This window comes from Ambystoma mexicanum, chromosome 11, assembly GCF_040938575.1.
Source record: "Ambystoma mexicanum isolate Mex_15411 chromosome 11, UKY_AmexF1_1, whole genome shotgun sequence".
NCBI classification, from domain to species: Eukaryota; Metazoa; Chordata; class Amphibia; order Caudata; family Ambystomatidae; genus Ambystoma; species Ambystoma mexicanum.
The window spans coordinates 1,444,350,035-1,444,365,755 of NC_090934.1; positions in this window are offsets into that span (position 1 = coordinate 1,444,350,035).

Sequence of the window (15,721 nt, forward strand, 5' to 3'; positions counted from 1 at the left end):
GCCCCTTCCGCTAGCGCACTGTCCTCCGATACACCATGGCAGCGTTAGCCAAAAATTGTTGACGCACAGCACGCTTCCCTCCAGCCAACCACTAGCTGCGTCCAAAGTTCTCCGACAGCACGCCGTACCACAAGTCAATGACACTTCTGTCTGCGGAGCGAACAGGGAAATGGGTCAGCGGAGCTGACCCAGATATCACTATGTTTTAGAGACGTACATTTCAGTTGTTTGCAACAAAAGTACGGATCAGATTCCCACCAAATACACAAAAGCATGCTTTCTGACCCAAGCCCCGGCTCCGGCCACAAATTTGGTGCAAATCCATCCAGCCGTTTGTGCTTTTGCCATGCGCAAAGTTTTTGCCCATTCAGTCAATGGAAAAAAAAGAAATTGGGACCCCCCTATAACTTTTCCCCCTGCAGAAAACATCACCCAAATTGGTCAACAAATTCAGAGCCAGCCATATACTTTTTTGCAAAGTTTGGGGACGATTCCTCCATGGGGAACAAAGTTATAAGCCTCCAAAAAAGTGGTCTTCCTATGGGTTTAACAATATATATATATATATATATATATATATATATATATATATATATATATATATATATATATATATATTACATGGCCACGGTAGTGGCCATGTAGTTATGGTTAAGTTGCTGTTTCCATAGGAAGAGCACTTTTTGGGCGGATTATAACTTCGCTCTCCCTGGACAAATCCTTACCAAACTTTGAAAAAAAAGCATTTGGGTCACTCTGAATTGTTTTGCAAAGTTTGCTGAGGATTCGTAAAGGGGGGGCAAAGTTATAGGGAGGGTCCAAAACTTTTTTTTTTCCCATAGACATAATGGGACAAAACTTTGCTCACGCCTACAGCCCAAACCGCTGGACAGATTTACACCAAATTTGCAGCAGGAGCGGCGGCTTGGTCCCGAAAGCGTGCTTTGCTTTATTTGGTGTAAATCCGTCCAGTAGTTTTTTAAAAAATGACAAAAATGTAAGTGAAAATAATTAGTGATATCTGTGTTCGCTTCGCGGACACACTTCCCTGTTCGCTCCGCGGACAGGACGGTGATTGGGCCAGCAGCTTGCGTGATGTCCGCGGACATCTGACGTGCTCTCTCATTGGATGCGGTGAAAGTGTGCAGTGCGTCTGGCTTCAGAGATGCCCGCCATCTTTCTTTCCCGCAGGAGAGGCTTTGTCAGGTCAGCAGGAGCGTGTCTGTCTCCTGTTCCTCCCACCCCCGCTCATGCCTGTGTCTGCCCCACCCCTGCTCATGCCCCGTTTGTCCTTTCTGTCCCCCCGCTAATGCCCCGTGTCTCTCTCCTGTTACCCCCACCCCCCGCTCATGCCCCATGTCTCCCTCCTGTTCCCCCCACCCCCCGCTCATGCCCCGTGTCTCCCTGCTGTTGCCCCCCACCCCCCGCTCATGCCCCGTGTCTCTCTCCTGTTCCCCCCCCCCGCTCATGCCCTGTTGTGTTCTCTTTATACACCCCGCCTTCCCTTTCCATGGTGGCCATCTTGGTAAAAGATTTTCCTTCTTGCACCGGGACGCCACAGGCGTCCCGGTTTCGGAAGAAAAATCTTTTTCTTACCACCTGGGGTTCCCACTTTGAGGACCTAAGATGATAGTGGTCTTCATCTATTGAAAAGGATGTTATGGTGACGTTGCACTAATAAAAACCTATGAAATGCAGTAAAAAAAAATTGTGTTACAGGGACGTTATGGTTAAGTTGCACTAATAAAAACATATGAAATTCAATGAAAAAACTTTGTTAAAGGGACGTTATTGTTAAGTTGCACTAATAAAAACCTATGAAATTCAGTGAAAAAAACTTTGTTAAAGGGACGTTATGGTTCCAAGTAAAACCGAAAAACCCTTGAAATTCGCCAGTTATGGTAAGCTAAGCAACCATAACTCGCGCCACCACCGTGCACTGCTAAGACTAACACCCACAACATCAAAGATGACATCACAAATGTCATTGATGACATCACTGATGACATCACATGTCTGGCTCACTCTTTTTTCTTTTGCTGACCTATCTAGGCCACATGGTTTTCTTCAGTAGCAGTCAGAAACAAAAAAAATGTATTTTATTTGTAGACATATAAATATATATATATATTCAGTAAAAAAACTTTGTTAAAGGGACATTATGGTTCCAAGTAAAACCGAAAACCCCCTGAAATTCGCTAGTTATGGTAAGCTAAGCAACCATAACTCGTGCCACCACCGTGCATTGCTAAAACTAAAAGCCAGGACATCAAAGATGACATCACAAATGTCATTGATGACATCACTGATTACATCACATGTCTGACTAGCTCTTTTTTCCTAGTGATATATCTTGGCCAGTAATAGTTAGGTACAAAACATTCAAAAAGTACTATATTTGTAGACTTATACTTCAAATATGTTCTTACAATAATTCACTTAGGGTCCACTCACAGCATATGAAACATATACATAAAGAAAATACACACTTGAAAGGCAGCAATGCTTTCTCTGTATGAAAACAATCAGTAAGGTTATCAACACTTTCTTATTGTTTTGCTGTTTTTTTTATTACTGTACTTTCTCTGGATATGCGTATATTTGTATTCACATTACTTTCTTTAGGGTGCAGTCACATCATGTGATAGTTATACATAGGGAAGTAGTAGGTTTGAAGCAGAGCAATCATTTCTGTGCATAAAGATAATCAGTTAGGTTATGAACACTTTCTGGTTCTACTGCTGCTTTTTTGCGTACTTCACTTTTCCTTTATATACTCATATTTGTATGTGTTGTTCAGTCTTTGTGGTTTGTATGTAATAATGAAATTATATAGTAAGTTGGTTATATTAGCTACTTACTACATGTTGCACAGAACACAAAACTCTAATAAGAAAGCATTTATAATTTCACTATTCAACATGAGAAGATTATGAATATTGCACCTCCATCATGTATGCTGCACACAATGGCTGCACACAATGCTTATGTTTATACACGAGTAGCTTACTATACTATAAAGAACTTCATAATAGAATGCTATTTATATGAATGATTTGCTTAATGCACTACATAGCTCATGATATTTATTCCAATGATCCATGACACTTTTTTGTCAACATTATAATAAGAATCCCTTGTACAGACTTTTCATGAAAAGTAAATGCACATGTGATGTCATCAATGACATTTTTGATGTCATCTTTGATGTCCTGGTGTTAGTCTTAGCAATGCACGGTGGTGTTGAGAGTTATGGTTGCTTAGCTTACCATAACTAGCGAATTCCAGGGGTTTTTCGGTTTTTTATTGAATTTCATAGGTTTTTTGCAGCACAACTTAACCATAATGTCCCTTTAACAAAGTATTTTTACTGAATTTCATAGTGCAAATTTGATAGATGTTTACAAGCATTGCCTTACTTTATATACCTGTAACATAGAACATACTGAATCATTTTGATGACCGCGGACTGTGCATATGCCCGCGGACGGACGCGGACAACATCAACACTACCCAAAAACTCAGGGGGTATCTTCAATTGTTCCATCATGCCATGTAAACACTGAACAAGTTCAAAAAGCAGCACATAAACTCATTCTATGTAATAATAAATAAGAAGTGCAACCTATATGTGTAACACATCAACCATCCATTTAAATAGCATATGTACTAAAATGGAATATACCAAAACAAAACAGATATGCTTCCAACATAATTACCTCATAGAAACTGCACAGCTATGAGCAACAGCAGACCTACACACCAGTAAGAACAAAACTTACCAGAAACTAGTAAGTAAACTTCATTTTTCTTATATATTTCTAAACTTTCTGTATTAGGTACACTAAAAGTAATATATTTCTTTTTACACAGAAATGTCCAGTACTTTGGAATGGCTTGAAGAACATTTCCCACATGAGCAAATGTCTGAAGACATTGATACTAATGGTAGACATTTCTGTATATAAGCAAATTAATAATCATTACTTTATGTGTACTTATCATATATATTCTTTTTAACAGACTATACAAACATTGAAAATAATACAGCGAAACAGAAATTAGAAAATACTCTGCAGCGCATGGAAGAAAAAATGCATAGGCTTATGGAAAATTTCAATCTTTGAAAACATTTTGTGGAGTACCACATAAAAGAAAAAATGTAATATCATTGTCCCATATGTACCTGTTCCCCGTCTCCATGTCCCAGTCAACTATCCCCGATGATAGAATAGAAAACTTCCATCGCTTCATCCCCTCCCATCCATCCTCTCCAAACCCCTAATTCCCCTGTATTTGTGTCAGTTTCTGCTTCCCCGTCTCTTTCATAAATTTTATATCTGTATATAATAAAAAAAAATATTATGTGTGGTTTAATTTAGTCCTTTGTGTTTTTTTAAAAAAAAGGGAGTTAAGGTGTTCGCGGACAGCGCGGATATCCGTAATGTCCGCAATCAACCAAAATGGAGGTGTCCTGAGGATGCTTTACCTGTCTGTACTATCCGCAGGAAAGATGAAATAGTTCTAAGAACTCACACATTGTCCGGAATGTCCATAATTAACCAAAATGGAGGTGTTCTAAGGACACTATACCTGTCCGTACTGTCCGCAAGCAAGATGGAACTGTTCTTAGAACACACTTGGTGTCCAGAATGTCCGCAATTAACCAAAATGGAGGTGTCCTAAGAACACTATACCTGAACGTACTGTCCGCAAGCAACATGGAACTGTTCTTAGAACACACTCAGTGTCCGGAATGTCCACAATTAACCAAAATGGAGGTGTCCTTAGGACACTACACCTGTCCGTACTGTCCTCAAGCAACATGGAACTGTTCTTAGAACACACTCGGTGTCCAGAATGTCCACAATTAACCAAAATGGAGGTGTCCTAAGGACACTATACCTGTCTGTACTGTCTGTAGAATATCTACGCACATGCACACAACACCCATAAGTCCTACGAACATCGTGCCTGTCCGTAACTGTCCGTCTCATGTGTGTCTTTTAATTAGTTTGAGGACCCGAACACTGTCCGTAGAACACCCGCGTGCATGTGCACAACTGTTCCTACGCATTTGGCTTCCTGCGGACACCCATCCCATTTGCGGACGTGTTCACGATGTGAGCATGTGACGCACCCACGCTGAGCATGTGTCCTGATTTGCGGACACTGTTCGGGTCACCGAACATTTTAAAAGTACTTTTTTGGACAATCCAAAGTATTTTACAGTAGAAATTCACCATTGCACATGTCCCAGAAAATGACCCTAGCTTTCGACATACTTTTTGGAGCTTTTTTGAGCCTTTTTGGGGTGTTCGATCTGTCCGCAGAGAGCGCAGCTGTCCGTGGAGCACGCACCAGCACCCCTATATAAGGCCACACCCCAGAGCTCATCCTCATTATGCTTCTGGCTACCTGTCAGAGCATTGTCTATATTAGCTTTTGCTAATCTAGCTGATTTTGCTGCTCTTGCTGCTTCCCATCAGACCTGATGGCATCTGTGCTTGCTGCTGCTCCAGCTGGTGCTAGTAGTACCTCAGCACCACCACCACCCCCTCCACCACCAACACCTCCCCAAGGACCTGCAGAGGGGTACAGGCATGAGGATGTAGAGGGGGAGGATGAAGATGACGAGAATGAGGTAGTGGAAGTCCCTACTACCAGCACTCGCCGTGAGACTTGGGTGTTGTTGTTGTTTACCATTCATGGTGACGTACCAAAAGCACGTGCGAACAAGGTTACCTGCAACCAGTGCAAAATGGTGCTGAGTCATGGGAGGCCTGGTTCGTACAGCTTTGGTACGACATCCATGAAGCAACACCTAAGGTCATTCCACGGTGGGGCCGTTCGCAAGGTTGTACCTTGTGATAAACGTAGTAGGTTGAGTTCCTCAACAATATCATCAATTTCCGCTCCTGTCACCACAAGAGACACTCCTGTGGGACAGCGCATCCCTCCAGCTGCCTCACAGGACATCTATGATGCTGTTCACCCTTATCTTTCGAGGGTCACAATATTGTGTATGTACTGCAACGCAGTATTCTGCAGGGGGGAGAGTCTTCAGAGTGCTTTCAAGACTGCGGTCAAGGAGCATGAGAAGGTCTGCTACCAACCTAAATAAGGCCCACCCTACATCTTCCTCTCTCCGCCTGCCCTTTCTTATCCCGTGGTTGGTGTCCCTTCCTTACCCTCCTTTCCCCTCCTCTCCTAGTGTGTCGTGTGTAAAAACCCCAAAAATATATAAAACAACAAACCCCCCCCAAAAAAAGGCTCTTTTCAGAGCCGCCTTTCACAGTTTAAACTTAGAAGTGGCAAATAAATGGAGCAGGGCCCTGTGCATTTTTTAGAAGTCTGCGGACATCTAAAATTTTGGGGTGCTGCCCTATCATAACCATTGCACTTTTCTCTGGGAGGAAGTGGTGGCTCTGAAAAGAGCCTTTTGGTGGTGTTTGTTTGTGTTTGAAAAACTTCAAATGGTCAACACATACTGACAAATGGATGGCTGTAATTCCAAAAAAGGTTGCAATGCATTTTGTACATTTCTCAGAAAAAAATGATTGCCAGCATAAGTAAGATGGACTCCATCTCTGCGAAAAAATTTATGTACTACAAAACATAATATTTTCATGGTGAAAAGAGGACATGCCAACATCTCTTAAAAATGCACAAACAGTCTTATTGACATTGTGCCTCACTTTCTCCATTTGTGGACCAAATGAAGAAAAATGCAGCCACATTTGTCTCGATACGAGACAAAATTACTTGAGAATTTGGAAAAATGTCCATGACCTTCCCAAGTCCTTCTTTTATTGCAAATTGCAAAGAAATTCCAGACACATGTCCTAAACTGTTCTCTCCACAATGAATTATAATTATCTCTGGCTGATGCTGTGTCTCCAAAGTAGCACAGAGAGGTACCAAGTCCAGCCACTTCATTCCACGCACTCCATGCCAATGCACTTCCAAATAAGGTAATCAAAGATCTGCAGCTATTCCACAGCATTCTGCATGCACCTCCAACCAATGTATCCATGAGTCTCCCAAAATCCAGATAATCTGTTTTCTGAAACACACAGCCATAGCTGTCTGTTCTTCTCTGAGCAAAAAGACTGTCTGACAAACTCTCTCCTTACACAACACACCCAGTAAACTTTATTGACCAATCCCTTGCTCTACTCATTTTTATTTGCATGCCTCTCCACCCCAAAATCCCTGTATGTAATATGCAATGTCCGTGGACTACTGCCATGTCCGCGGACATATTGAAAATGAGTGTGGTAAATTTAAATTGAAATATTGTGCCCCATTTCCCCTTTAAGGTTGGCTCTGAAAAGTACCATTTTTTTTTTTTTTGCATATGCTTGTTATTTTGTAATTTGTCTTTTTTTTCTTACTTTACTCCTAAAATCTTCACATAACCTTCTCCAAAGCAACCCTTACATTCCAAAACAGCATGGCATTTCCCATAAAGGATAAAGAAATGCCATCCTCTTTAAAATAAACAGTATTACTGGAATCAATATTCTCATTATTACAGAAGAACATACCAGCTCTGAGCATGAAAACACAAATGCCTCAGTTGATTGTACACCTAGAAATGTTTTGCTGAGGACAAAAAACAGAACTATTGTTCCATATTGCCCTAGGTACTAATCCAGAAAAAATAAGTTTGGCATTTGGAAGGATGTTCATTACTGCTTGAACCAATTGTTCCAAATCTGCCAACAATGTAGGGGCACTGACATAGCCCAAATAGAAAGCACCACAGTGCAAAACTACCACATGGGGACTGTTCATCCTACCAATATCTTCACAAACTTGTACAATTCCCTGTACATTGCAATCAGGCACAGTGCTCTACACCACCTCCACTCCTTTAACAACACAATTGTTTGCCACATGCCTGCATTGAGCATAATGCTGTAAACCATGCACAAATATATCTCCAAGCACCAACACCCTGACTTTCTCCACCTCTGCTATATTCACTACACACAGTCTCTTTCAACACAAATCCACAACCTCAACACCTGATTGAGTAATCCCTACAGTCCCCTTTCCATGCTGGATTTGCTGGAAAACCCCGGATGTGGCACGCCCTGTCCACGGACAGCAGCGGTGTCCGCAGACCGTGTAACTCTTAGACAGCCCTTCTGCCCTTTCCACTTCACTCTCTGTGCCATTCCCTCATTGGATACAGCTAAGCAGTCACACAAACATCCACCAATCACATCCAAGACCTCTACATCTAACTCCATCATCAGAGTTCAGCACTTCAAATATACTGTTGATCACTCTGAGTACAAGTCTCAAATAATTGGAAAGCGCCAACTACAAAAACTACTGTACAAGTCTCCAAGATTTCTACTTGCAGCTGCATGCACATCCACATGCATGAATACAAACCACAGGTATGCACATTTTTTGCACAGTACATGTACAACTCTTATAAATTCATATAAACAGAGCAACTACCACTTAACCTGTATAACCTATAAAATGACTTACTATTATTTTCCCCATCTGCTGTAATCAACTGTCACTTCCAAACCTGTCTGCTATCGGAATTCTTTTCTTACACACACACCTATCTAACATATTTTAAGTAAAATATAAAGGCTGCAACATAAAAAATGCAATAGCCCATATAGCCAGTTAAAATGTTCGATTCTATAGGTGTGATCTGTGGGTGTGATATGCTGCGGTGGTTGTGGCCAGGGCCTAGAGTGTTGGGTGCATAGTCAAAGGAAACGGCATGCACACACTATGTCCAGTTATCAAACAAGAATACTACCACAAAAACATAAAAATCAACGTCTAAATTAACATCAGTGATACAAACACACAAAATTTATTTTACAATTGCAGTGAAGGCCACTCTCCTGAAAAGCAGCAGCATCTGAAGTACAAACAACAATTCAGAAGAAACCTGCTTATTCCAAACAAAAAAGGTAAGTACAATACTACCATAATATTCTTACTGTTACTCAAACACACTGTGGAGTTGATTCATGGATTTTGTACACTGAAAAACTGAGATTTGTGCACCATTCTTCCCACAAATCCCCATTTGTAAAACAAGGATTTGCAGGCAGAATGGTGCCGGATTTTTCAGCGTACAAATTACTTAACTCAGCTCCTAGAATGTTAGTATTGCAGAACAAAGAACTGTTTTAATTCTATACCATTAGATTTAGTATTAGTGTTTCTCCTCACCACTAGCTTACTTTCTACTGTCATCTGAAACCCAGTATACTAACACACAAATAAAAGAATAGCCTTCCCAACTAGTTGTAGCTGCCCAATGCACAATCACACACCACCACATACATCCTTACCATCATACTCATACACTCATGCACACAGCACACATACTTGCGGAACAGCCCAACCCATACCTTCTTTTTTCTTCAACAGACCCCAAAGAATGCCTACCAAAAAGCAAGTCCGCAGAAAGCAACACAGAAGTAGTGCAAATGAAAATAAAAGTGTTCAAAATAAGCATCCATCTCTAGCAGATTTTGTACAAAAAGTTCAAACAAAAGATCTAATAGAGTCATTAAGTGAAACAAAACAAACTTCAAGTACAAAAGGTTTGCCTCCTCTTTCAAAATGTAAAACAAAACAGAAAGTGATTAACAAGAATTAAGCTACCACTACTTTTAACACTGCTCCTATAAATCTTGATGTAGTGGCAAGTAACCATACCAAAAAAAGTATTTTACAAAAAAGAATCTTATAAAAACAGGAGAGAAATCATGCACAACCATTAAAACCTACCGTAGAAAATTAATCTTAGAAGCTCTCATAGACAGTGCAATCCTTCTCAAAAGGAAGTTATTTATTTTAGTGTTAAACAGAATGAAACCACTAACAAAACTAACTACTAAATGACATAAAAGACCTCTCAATAAACGGAATGTCAACACAAATAACTTCTTAAATATCTGTGGCGGTGAATAGAGACACACCACAAGCACAGAAGCATACAAACAAAAGCAAACAAACACAATTGCCATACATAGCAGTGGATGAAGGTATAAAAAACGTAATAGTACCATTATGGAACAAGGAACGCTGCTCACAAAAATATCCCCAGAAAACTCAGTATCACCTCCCCATCAGACTGAACCAAAACGTCCAGTATACAAATGGCCGTGCACATCGATGTGTAACATTGACAAAAAATCTTTCAAACCTTTACACCAGTTCCTCAATCAATATGTAAAAGGCAAAGACAAATTCAAAATGAAACTTCTACAAAATATGGATACCTGTCCAGTGCGCAAACACATAGGACTACAAGGACATTCATTAGCTTGCATTTCAGGACCTAATTGCAAAAGCACATTCCATCATATCAAAATGATATCAACACATAATTCAACTATAAGAAATCTAGTCCATAAACTGTATTATGCTAAAAGTCCAGCTTTAGCATTAGACAATTTAAATAACAATCTTCTACATGGTACAGCCAAAGACCTACTTGAAGAAATAGAGCAGATCCAGAGAAAATATTTTGGAAGTGAAAGCCACTTACAAAATGTAATAGCTTTACAACAGACTAGGAACAATTCTTCAAATGGCAACCTTCTACTACACACATACAAAAAAGAAATACCAAAATTTAAAAGTACATCCGCTGAAGTACCAAACCATGTGTGTGTGTTGCTGCAGAACTTTTTATAAAACTAGCACAAAAACTGTAGACATAACCTACAAAATAGAAGACAATGAAGATTCCAAATGGTTTGAATTAGCTCTCTACCTTATAGCAGAAAACAAATACGAAATAAATGACCCCTTAATACTTTGCTGTTACTGCACTGCAAAACTTGACAACAACCAAACTCCTTCACGTGCTATCACAAATAACTTAGAACTATTCCCACTACCAAAACCCTTGCAACAACTCAATTTATATGAGAGCATCATAATTCAAACAGTGCATCCATTTCAAGCAATAATACGCCTTAAACCAAAAACAGCAAAATTACCTCCCTCAGAATTAGTGAAAGGCATTTGTGGCAAAGTAATTTATTTACTATTAGATCTGAAAGAAAATGTACACACTCTAGGAGTGCAATGTCCAATAGAGCAATATTTGATTGTCTTAGTAAATGGTGTACCTACAAAAGACAAAAAAATGTGGCAACAACTCATAGACTTTCATAAAGTTAGACAAGCACTGCAATATCTAAAAGACAACAATGAATACTACAAAGAAATTAATATTGAAGAAAACCTGAGGGAAACGACTGAAATAATTCAAGAGTCACCAGAAACTGGTCAATTTGAACTTCTAGATCCTGCTACATTATCCAATATTTTAGACCATTATACAATTCCTCCATTACACTCTAAAGACACCATAGATGATGCACTAGAAATGTACCAAATCTGACAAACCAAAGGATCACCAATCAGCATATGGGAAAAAAGTATAGAAGCATGTGCTTTTCCTCTACTCTTTCCTACTGGGAAAGGAGGAAGGTACGATGATAGAGCCACTCAGATAACAGCATCAGAATACCGCTCGTTACAAATGTATTCTGAAGATCCCAGATTTATACAAAATGTGGAATACATATTCCACCTACTCTTTGAAAGTGAACTAGCAACTCTATACTACAGAGCTGCCCATACATTGAAATCAGGTACCCACTTTCAAAATATGTCAGCTATGCAATTACTACAAAAAGTGCAAGAAAAAGATGAGGTTTTGCAGTCAAGCATTACAAATCTGTTAGCAAACATGCATGGTACTAAAGAATACTGGTTCTGACATCACAGAGATGTACGATGTATGATAAGAAATTGGCCCACCCACTTGGTTTGTTACATTAAGTTGTGCAGAATATGCATGGGAAGATTTACATGATTTCCTATGCATATCAAACAAAAAGAAAACAATCATAGATATACTAACACCTGGAGAACTTTGCTCTCTAGATCCTGTTAATGTTTCAAGATATTTCCATCATCGCTTCATTGCTATGCTAAACTTTATTTGTAATAAAACTGTTCCTCCCCTCAGAGAAGTGCAACACTTCTTTTGGAGGAAAGAATACCAAGCCAGAGGAGCACCACATATCCACATGCTTTTATGGATTAAAGATGCTCCTAAATGTGGTCAAGACAGTGATGCCACTGTTTTACAGTTTATCAAAAAATGTGTCACTTGTGAAATTCCATCAGAAGCAACAAATAGTGATCTTCATGCACACATTTTACAATTTCAAAGACACAAATGTGGGTAATATTGTCACAAAAACAAAAACAAAGGGAAATACTACACCAAATGCCGCTTTGGTTTCCCTAGACCAGTTACAGCAACAGTTCAAGTAAACAACTTCATGTCTTGAGTTAGATATAGTGTTAAAGGTAAATCACCTAAGAACACATATTACATAAAAAGAACAGAAGAAGCAAAATATATCAATGATTACAATGCAATCATTGCCCTCTTATGGAATGCAAATATAGATGTGCAGTAAATTGCAGACAATTCCACTGCAGTTGACGATATGTTAGAGCCTACTAAACCAAAGCAGAAAAAACAGAGTTTCAAGACCTCTGGGATGACCTATCATCGGACAAAACTCTGTCTCAGAAATTGTACAGTTTAGGCATAAAAATGCTCTCTCATAGAGAATGTGGCTGCTATGAAGCTGCAAATCGTTTAACCGGTACTGCTTTGTATGGAAAATCTGAAAATGTAGGGCCTCATTACACGGTAGGCGGTAAGGGTTTACCGGTACCGGTATTTTACCAGTACCGGTAAACCCTTACCGCCTTACTACGAGGTCCCTTTGCGGGTTGGAGAATTTAACGCTTGCTTTTTGCAGGCGTTAAAAACCAACCCGCAAAGGGACCAGGGAGCTAATTATGGTACCGCAATTTGCGGTGCCGTAATTAGCACCTTCCCCATTCCCATTATGCCCTATGGGGTAAAAATGGGAATGGGGAAGGGCAATGGGGGAAGGGGGAATTACCGCCCCACCAACCTTGGAATAGGCCGATAATTCCCCTTTCCACCAAGGCGGTGCCGGTATTTTACCAGCATGGACCAAGGTGCACCTTGGTCCACCGCCGTCCGTGTAATGAGGCCCATAGTATGGCTAAGTCTCGGTCCTGCTAAATCTAGAAAAAGAGTTCTCAAATCATACGACAACATAGAAACAATAGCCAAAAATGATCCCAACAGCCAAGACATTTTGAAAAACAATTTACTAGACACATACTACCCAAACAGGAGTACCACTTTAGAAACCATGTGTCTATACCACATAGCCCAAAACTTCACAAACAAAAATAATATACAACCAGATGAAAATAAAGGTAGATACAGAGTGACAAATTGTGAAGGCAGCTTAGTGAAACTTACCAAACAAAGCTTAATTAATCATATCAAATTGGCATTAAAAACTCCTCAACATAAAGAACTATATTACATGTCCCTGCTACAACTTTTTAAACCATGGAGAAAAGAAGAAGAGTTACTAGATATCTATGACTCCTATGAAGATGCATTCAAAGCAAATGAAAGCACTATAACCGATGTAAACTTTATACGGTACAAAACAATGTTGCACATTGAACAGCAACACGAAGAAGAACCCCAGGCCCAACTAGATGAGGACACTCCCAACAGTAGTCAACCTTCTATAACAGGAAGCCAAGAACGACTGGGACAGCCACTAATAGCAAATGAGGAAGAAATAGCTATGGCAGAAGTAGAAAACACCATGGGCCTCATTACGACTTTGGAGGCAGCCATGCCCTTAATAAGGGCATGGCTGCCTCCAAAATCATGTCCGGGTCTGGGTTCCCTGAATGGGGAAATACCGGGCCATTCCAAGTATGGAGGGCCCGGTATTTCCTCCTTCAGGGAACCCGGGCCCGGTCCTTCCCCATTCCCATTGAGCCCTCATAGGGCTCAATGGGAATGGGGAGGGAGCTAACAACGGGCCCATTACGAATGGGCCCGTTGTTAGCTCCCTGGTCCCCTTGCGGGACCCGCTATGGATGTCTGGAAAAATCAGACGTCCAGAGCGGGTCCCGCGAGGGGACCTCGTAATTGTGCGGAATGGGTTTAAAGGCACCGTCACCATTACCTGTGCCGTTAAACCCATTCCGCACAAGTTATAATGAGGCCCAATGTGTCACTATGAAGAAGATACAGAAGATTTAACTGTACTGCAATCAAAAATGAACAATGAGCAGTGTAGCATTTTTCAACAAGTAACAAAAGAATTTGCACATGGTGTACAACATGAAAATAAGGAATGTACCTGCCAAAATTACAAACTATATGTCAGTGGTCAAGCTGGTTCAGGCAAAACATTCTTAATCAAAATCATTAGTAAGTTCCTTCAACAATTGACAAACAACAAACTGTCAGCTGTTGTAACTGCCCCCACAGGTTTAGCTGCCTACAACATAGGCGGTGTCACTTTACACCGATTACTACTCCTTCCAGTAGAACACCAAAACAAATTAGAATATTACAAGCTTTCTACAGAAGCTGCAATGGAACTAAACAGAGTTTTAAAACAATGAAAATGATATGATATGATATGATATGGCATTTGTAATGCGCCTATACACAAGTGTTTCAAATGCTACTAATAGATGAAGTGAGCATGGGCTCCAACCTAATGTTGGCCTTGATTCACCTCAGATTACAAGAAGTACTCAAATCAAGCTACAAAGAGCTCTTTGGAGGAAAACACATTATTGTTTTCGGAGATCTTCTTCAATTGACACCAGTGAAAGGTGAACCTATTTTTGAAACCTTAGGACACAAACTCTTCCTTACAACTGTTGGCAGCATAGGAAATGTCAACCTTTGGCAACATTTACAATACAGAGAATTAACAGAAAACATGCGCCAGTCTGCAGACCTCACATACGCCAACATTTTAAAAAGTATTAGTGTTGGTGTACTACCTCAAGAAGCACAATCAATATTAAAAACTCGGCACATACATGCACTGTATGGCCATAATTCATGTGCTACAGATGTCATGGAAAAATTAGCACACAAAAATGTCACTTGTATGTCCTAGATGCCAACTCTTGAAAGCTGTTCAAAATTCAATGAAACAATGTTGAAAAAAGAAATGCAACCAATAATTGAAATTTTCTCCACAGACAAACTGGACGTACATGGTATGACCCTACCCATGTGTCAACAAGCCACAACAAGACTAAATACCAACACAGCTGGTTTGGAGAAAATATTAAAATTATCTTTAAACTGTAGAGTAATGCTTAAACGTAACCTTGACATGGAACAAGGACTAGTTAATGGAGCACTTGGTACAGTTGTTGGCTTTCAAACATACCCACGTGACAACAACATTCAGTTTGTCAATATTCTCTTTGACAAACTATCAGAAGTAAAAAAGATAGGATGCTCAACAGCTCGATTCCTTCTTTTCAAAGGCATGTATGTACGCAGAGAGCAATTTTCTATAACTCTAGCATACACAGTCACCATTTACAAATCACAAGGTATTACCCTAGATAAAGCATTAATAGATATTGGGAACACAGTCTATAAAGAAGGCATGAGCTACGTGGCACTTTCACGCTTACGTACACTTGAAGGTCTATTTCTAATCAACTTTGATGCAAGTAAAGTAAACACTGATATTCCTTGCATTTTAGAATACAATAGACTACATTCACTGTATACCCCCATCTAAAA